This window comes from Canis lupus, chromosome 35 (assembly GCF_003254725.2).
Source record: "Canis lupus dingo isolate Sandy chromosome 35, ASM325472v2, whole genome shotgun sequence".
In the NCBI taxonomy this organism is placed as follows: domain Eukaryota; kingdom Metazoa; phylum Chordata; class Mammalia; order Carnivora; family Canidae; genus Canis; species Canis lupus.
The window spans coordinates 22,337,430-22,345,168 of NC_064277.1; the positions used below are offsets into that span (position 1 = coordinate 22,337,430).

Below are 7,739 nucleotides of genomic sequence, written 5' to 3' on the forward strand. Positions count from 1 at the left end.
AATAAACACAAAAGAAGAACACCTAGAAAGGAAAATATTAGTGTGAGGCAAGAAATAATTAGAACAGAGAATAAAGGAGGTTTAATGAGAAGACGGTAAAAAGCATGGAATCTTGGGTCTAAGAGGACAAATCTGGGGTGTAGATGGGTTTCCCAAGGCCAGCACTTAAGGATACCCCAATTAGGAAGGGAAATGGACAGCACTCTAACACACTCTCTTACGCTAAAGTTCTAGGCAGCACAGAGCAATGTTACTTTGACTCATATTTGACTAAGCAACTGTAGGAGTATTTATATACACCCAAGGATATGGCCCTTATGCCATATGCTGAGCCATCTGGCAAAACGTGGGATGGTAGTTACAGCAGCTGAACTAACTCCTCAGGACCAGGTAAATTAGGTTGATAGGATTTCAAAGCATTAAAAAAAAAAAAAAATCCAATCATCTTTCTCTCTAACTCCAAAATACAGTTTCCAAGTTCTGGGCCTGTGAAACCGGAGGATCCAACCTAGATTGCATTATGTATCTACAGTCATTATTTCTGACAAGCCAAGTGAAAGCACTGTTTCTAACTTGTGCAAATCAAACTGCTCTTCCAATATGCTGCTTCCAGATAGAGGAAATATTTCCCCTAAGTTCCATTTCCCCATTATGGTCTTGGTTGTTGTATGGGCATCATAATAGTGACACATAACTCTACTGTTTTTATTACATCAAGTTTTAGTGGACCTTGGGGAAAAGATGACTAATGACACCTCCTCCTTCCTCAGTGTGACACAAATGAATCAGACACCACACCAGGAAGCAGTGGAAATAGAACTAGCCTATGAATCAGGGATCGTGGGTCTTAGGTAAGGTTTGTCTCTAACTAGTGATGAAATCTTGCAGACATCTCTCTAGGCATCACTGATTGCCTCCTTTTAAAAATGTGTCCCCATTGGAAAGGAGAAAAAATGAGTGGGAAATATCAGAAAGGGAGACAGAACATGAGAGACTCCTAACTCTGGGAAACGAACTAGGGGTGGTGGAAGGGGAGGTGGGAGGGGGGTGGGGGTGACTGGGTGACGGGCACTGAGGGGGGCACTTGATGGGATGAGCACTGGGTGTTATTCTATATGTTGGCAAATTGAACACCAATAAAAAATAAATTTATAAATATAAAAAATATGTCCCCATTAAACCTTAACATTCTTGTTTCCTAACTATTCTTCCAAAACCTAATTAAGTGGCTATTTATTATAAAATAGATTTTAGATGTTCATTGTCTGAGTATTTCGTAGGACAAAGTCTTCTACCCAGCTATTTGGACACCTGCTGAAAAACACCCAGCTTATACATAAGACTTGTCTCCACAGAAGTAATTAAAAGCAGAGGAATCCTTTGGCACTGATTCCTCCAAAATTGAAAGAAGCTACTCATACAAGGCCTGCCATTTTGTTAGATGGGCTTTTTAAAGGTGTGTATATGCAGCCAGCAGAGCTGGAACCCAGATAAGCTGAGAAAAAGAAGCGATAGCATATGTTTCATTTCTCCTCCAACAACTCAAAGAATTCATTCATTAAACTGTCAGGTTAATACTGTAAGACAGAACTTAGAATGGAGGAAACCCTTAGTTACTTACTCCCCAAGAGGTAGGGACATTATCAAGCATTTTGAGCTATACCATTAATACCGTAAAGTAGTAAGCATGCTATTTATTGGTACTGATAGTATTAGATCTGCCACAAAAAAAGGTGGAGGAGTTGTCTTCCTTTAAGCAAAATGTCTTCTCTGGTCCTGCTGACTTTGGGGTCATTCACTTTAAAACTTGCAGGCCCTTTCTTGACTAATAGATACAAAGAATTATCAACCTCTCTTGAAGAATTTAACATGAAAAAAAGCTACACACTAGAAGGAGGATACTTTGGAATATTTCTGCAATTAGAAGTTGGAGAAAGACTTTTTTTGAGCAATGATCTTCCCTAGATCCCCTGAAATCACAATATTCCTACATGTCAGCCAATTTTGTGTCCTGTCACATAAAATCCCTCCCAGCAGGCATGATGCCAACTGGGCATAATTTTATGGATCACCAACAACTTTTAACATGAACCAATTACTTATAAGGAAGCTCAGGTCCTGCCAGATTTTCTTAGGGTTCAAATCTGAACACCTAAGTCTGATTTTAGAAACTGCCTAAGGCTGTAAGAGTGAGCCTGAAAAATGTGTATGTGGCCCAGGTTGTCTTTCATAATAAATTAGAAGCTTGCCTGGTTAACAAGGGTTTAGAACAAAGAGAATCAATACTCTTCTTCCATCCACTAAGCAACAGTGAGTTGCTTGGCCATGACCTACCAAGAAGGTAACTGAATAGGTTTTTACTTTTTTTTTAAGATTTTATTTATTCATGAGAGACACACAGAGAGAGAGGCAGAGACACAGGCAGAGGGAAAAGCAGGCTCCATGCAGGGAGCCCGATGTGGGACTCAATCCCGGGACTCCAGGATCACACCCTGGGCCAAAGGCAGGTGCTGAAACCACTGAGCCACCCAGGGATCCCCTGAATAGGTTTTCACTTTTTAAGAAACAATCTACTTACAAAGTAGAGTCCTACTTACAAACCATCTTCTACATATCCATATCCACATTCTGCTATGCTTAACTTGTCTATCTATTAGTGTCTGTCTCAAATAATAACCTCATCCTTGACATTGAAGCCAGAGTGATGATTTCTCTGTAGTGACTACAAAACATATTTGAAATCAATTCCCATATTTAAAACCTTTAATCCTTATGTTTAATATGTGTATCTATCTCTCTCTCTCTCTCTGCCCCCCCCCCCCCAGCTCTACCAACTGGTTACAAAAGATTTTCCATCCAAACATTAGCTGTGACTCTAGATTAAATCTTGACACTCCTGTCTCCACTTTCATGAAGAACATAAAATTTCAGAAGGCAGCTACCATCATGATCACCAAAGATTTATCACGTTCCAACATGTACCAAGAAATACTTTAGAAATACTTTAGAAGCTTTGAATCTAACTGGAGAGGTAGGGAATAAACAGAATGAAAAAAGCAATAACCCAGAAGTAAAAATGTGTTGGTTTCTAGAGCTACCGGGGTCCGTCCACACTGGGCATGTTTCCAGTCCATCTCTGAATTTCCTCCCTGGAGTCACAAGTTTAAAAAACTCACTTGTATTTCAAGATCCAGATCACTGGACACACTTCTTTCAAAGCCTTCTAAGATGTACTTCATTTATCCCCAAATCAGAAGCAATTTCTCAATTCTTTCAACTCCCACAGCAGCTTATATGTTTTTCTCCTGGAATACATGTATCACAATTATTTATGTACAGAATTTATTTCCAGGGCCAGATAAGATCAGAAACTTATAGAGGATAGAATCTATGTATCTGTGAATCTCAGTATAACTTAGCACAAGGGGCTGGGGAGTGGGGGAAATGAGAAGATGTTGGTCAAAAGTCAAAAACTTCCAGTGATAAGATGAGTAAGTTCTGGGATCTAATGTATATCATGATACTTATAATTAATAATATTATATTATATTATACACATATTGAAAGTTGTTAAGAGAGTTGACCTTAAATGTTCTCACCAGAAAAAGAAATGGTAATTATGTGAAGTGATGGAAGTATTAGTTAATGCTTTAGTGGTAATTATTTTACAAGATGTAACTGTATAAATCAACGTGTTGTACACCTCAAACTTACACAATATCACATGGCAATTATATCTCAATAAAGCTCTGGGGAAGGAACACAGGAAAAAAAAAACCACTATGGAAATATACTGCTTAAGATCTTGGGGCAGCTTTTCAGGCTCTGAACACATGTACTGCTAGTCCAGCTCTATGGTATCCTTTCTCTACCCCTAAAATCAATCTCTTATAAGAAAGGATCTAACTGATTTTTTCCCTATTACTAGAGTAGCAACTAATATATTTCCACCTCCAAAGATAAACCTAACTAAGAAACTATTTCAAATATCAAATATTCTCTTGTACCAATTGGTTTACAAGATCCACAAAATTCCTAGTGTTACTTATTGTTGGAGAAAACGGAATGTGGAAAAACAAATATACATAGATAGGACCATGCCTGGAATGCCCTCCAATTCCCTGCTCCATCTGACAAGGCTAAGCGAGACCACTCCTGCCCACTGTGCTCTCGATCTCTATGAATCTGCAAAGCAAAGATTCCTATGAAGGAGGCTGGGTCTTAGAACTGGGCTAAACAGGATTTCTCAGCCACGGCATTTCAGAAGATCTGAAATTGGATCTTGATCATTGGGAACCTGCCATCATCATTAAACAGAAAAAAGCAGACAGACATCTGTTCTGTCCGGGAACACAGAGAGCATAGTAATCACAAGCGACAGTCTGGTACAGAACACCAGAACACCGAGGCCTCAGCTTGGACAGGCTGCAGTCACCCCAGGAGCAAGGGAGGCCACGCAAGTGTCCAGCAGTGCAAGGCTCTCATCAATGAGGGAATTGATTACATGAAGCCCCTTCTCCATCACTGTCCTCTCCCTGTCTTACAGATCCTGGATTCTAGGAACAAATCTGAGAACCGAGACTGCAGCCTGACTCTTGTTGCTTTTCACCCCTATGCCTGTCATAATACTCTCTTCTTCTCTCCTCATTTTATCCAAATCTCCACTTGTCAAGGCTCGTCTCCAGATCCACATCATTCATTCACTGATTTATTCATTTACCAAAAACCAGTACTTACTTGATACAAAGTGATATACTAGTCATTGTGCAGAATTCAAAGCCAATTGTGGGTAGATCCTTCCCTCATGATGTTTACAAGCCTGGAGAGCGAATAAACATATAAATAATGCCAACAGAAGGCCAAAAAAAAAAAAACAAAAGTAGTGGCACCATAAGACAGGTAAGATTAGATGCTGTATGGGTTCAAAATAATGAACAGTGACCTCTATTCAAGGATATCAAAGAAGGCTTAATTGAAAAGGTGGTGGTCATGTTTGGACTCAAAGAATGCAGACACAGATATGGAAGAAGAAGCACAAAGGTCCACCGAAGGAAATAAAGGGAAGGAAGAATGTGCAAGCTGTGTTTACAGAACACTGAATACATTCAGTGTGATGGGAAATGAACTTAAAAGGGAATCACAAAAGATCCACAAAGGCAGGTTAAGACCTAATTGTAGCATCCCTCTGTAAAACAACTCCAGCATCTATGACCTCTCCTGACTCCTTTTCCCTGTGACTTTCCATAATGCTTCTGTCTGCATCTCACCCTCTGTGCTCCGAATGGCAGACATTCCATAAATGTGTGTTGAATAATTAATTTAAAAAGACACTCACTGGTAAATGTTTTTAAGTAATATAACCCAGGGAAATTGGGTAGTATGTTCCAAGTGAAAACTTGGTTGCCTCGAAATGATCATATTTGTTCCCTTGTTTACAGAACTAATAAATAAAAACTATGGTCTTGAGAAGGATAGTAGTGATAATTCACATTTTAAGGGCATTTTGAAATGTGTAAATCATCTTATCTTATCTCAAGTTACTTCAGACTGACAATGAACCAAAGGCAGATGTGCTAGAGGAACTTGGAAGACCTGTGTTGGCCCTTGGGCTCCTGGATCCCACACACACCCCTACACCATGCCACCTAAACAGAAACATCCACCAAGGGGCCAGAGATAGCATAGGTTGGAAATAGACCTGGTGAAGGAAGATAAGAAGCAAATGGAGAATGCTTGGGAAATTGAGAAGACTTGAGACTCCCAGCTGAAAATATTCATAAGCTCCCAAAAACATTCAGCTAGATCATCACCACCACCACCATCATCATCACCACCATAATTTACTGAGTACTTACTATGTATCAGGCATTGTGAAAAATGCTTTATAAATAGAATTTCATTTCATTCTCCTAACATGTGAAATAGACGTTACTACAACCATTTTATAGATGAGAATATGGTGATGAAGCAATCTGACCAGGTTTAATAGCAGGAGTTGGCAAATTCAGGATTCTGTTCGATTCCCAGGTCTGTTCAATTCCAAGCCCTATTGAGACTACCTCTCTGGAGTCTAATGGATGGTAGATTCTCCACGCATTGTTCAAGAGACCAGGACACATAGCAGAATCCAACATGGTAGGCAACTGGAAGTCAGCTGTGTCCTTCCAAAGCCTAACCTCTGATAGAAATATCACTGAGAGGGATCCCTGGATGGCGCAGCGGTTTGGCGCCTGCCTTTGGCCCAGGGCGCGATCCTGGAGACCCGGGATCGAATCCCACATCGGGCTCCCGGTGCATGGAGCCTGCTTCTTCCTCTGCCTGTGTCTCTGCCTCTCTCTCTCTCTCTGTGACTATCATTAAAAAAAAAAAAAAAAAATTGAAATATCACTGAGAGCTGCTGGATTCTTTGCATGTGTGATTCTTCCTGACTTTCAAAGATGGAAAACACAGCAGCCAAGTTACAATCTAAGATTAAATAAACGTTCCCCAGATCTTCTCACTGAATATGAGAAAAACAAGCAACATGTCAAAACTCCTTAAAGATGTACTTCTTGAAGACTGGGAAGGGAGAAAGAACTAAGTGGCACCTACAAGTTTCAATAGGGTTGAAAAGTAGTGTTGAAACTTGGGACAAGAGCTGAGAACCAAAAGAACCCAGGACACACAGCCATCCCTGTGGTTCCTTCCCCTGGAAGCGTTTTCTCAGCATTTGCTTTGGTCTGTCCCCTGTCTAATAAAAATAGAGTCGCTTCTTAGTGTTTTTCAGGCAAAATATCACTTATATCCTACATCCTGTCCAGGGGGTAAATGTATATATTCCAGTCCTCTCCCATTCAGTAGTGTGACAAGTAATTGTTGAATCTGTGTCATTGTGAGCGCAAGCCACTTCTCTCTATACCTCGGCCTCCTTATCTGCAAAATTGGGATAATGAAGAATCCCCTCCACACACACACACAGAGCTGATGTGAGGATTTAACGATTTAGTATGCTTATAATTAATATATACATGATGAGCCTAAAGCAATGCCTGCCTGGCACATAGTTAAGTTCCTTTTTTTTTTTTTTTTTTTTTTTCATAGTTAAGTTCTACGTAAGTTGAGGTGTTGTTATCCTATGTGTAGCATGGCTGGGCAAATACTAACGATTTTAGCAATCATTTCCTTTAAACGCCGCTTACCAGGGGTCTGCAGTCTCCCGGAGCAGGAGTCACTCACTGTACTTACGTGCTAACCTGCCCACACCTACACATTTTTCTAAGATTTTCACAGGCAATTTCTAGTGTGTTCACGCACTTGAAGGTGTTTTTTTCTTGAATATCATCACTGAATTCACTCTTCATCGTTCTTCCATCTGGCCCAGGGGGAGTCCCTGACCTTGGGGTCAGGGGCCAGGTGAGGGACTCAAAGTGCCAGGACGAGAAGGTTCTTTCAGCGGCTCAGAGCTCTGCCCCCCCTCCTCCCCCCTCCAGCGGAGCTCCTCACCTCGCGTCTGATCACGGACAAAACTCTAGGTCCGGAGGAGAAACCTCTGCATACCCCTAAATGCATCCCAAATGGCGTGGTGGTGCAAGCAGCTCACCTCAGCCTGCCTGCCTTCTCCACCTAGGAAATGCCGCGGAGCGCACCTGCTGTGGCCTGGCAGCGCGCAGGGCAGCCCCGGGGACCGCCAGCCCCGCAGGACCCTCCGCGGGGACACAGCGCCCCGCCCCGCCCTGCAAGCCCCCGGCGCCGCCAGGCGG

General features: G+C 41.5%; 1 long non-coding RNA gene across 1 annotated transcript in view; it reads right to left on the reverse strand.

Annotated features, from left to right (window-relative positions):
• The window catches only part of LOC112657261 (uncharacterized), a 53,141-nt gene extending 45,404 nt beyond the window's left edge, over positions 1–7,737 (reverse strand). Inside the window, exon 1 of the long non-coding RNA XR_007408385.1 lies at positions 7,580–7,737. This is a non-coding gene — a long non-coding RNA (uncharacterized LOC112657261). The remainder of the gene's footprint in view (positions 1–7,579) is intronic.
• Between the last annotated feature and the right edge of the window lie 2 nt (positions 7,738–7,739).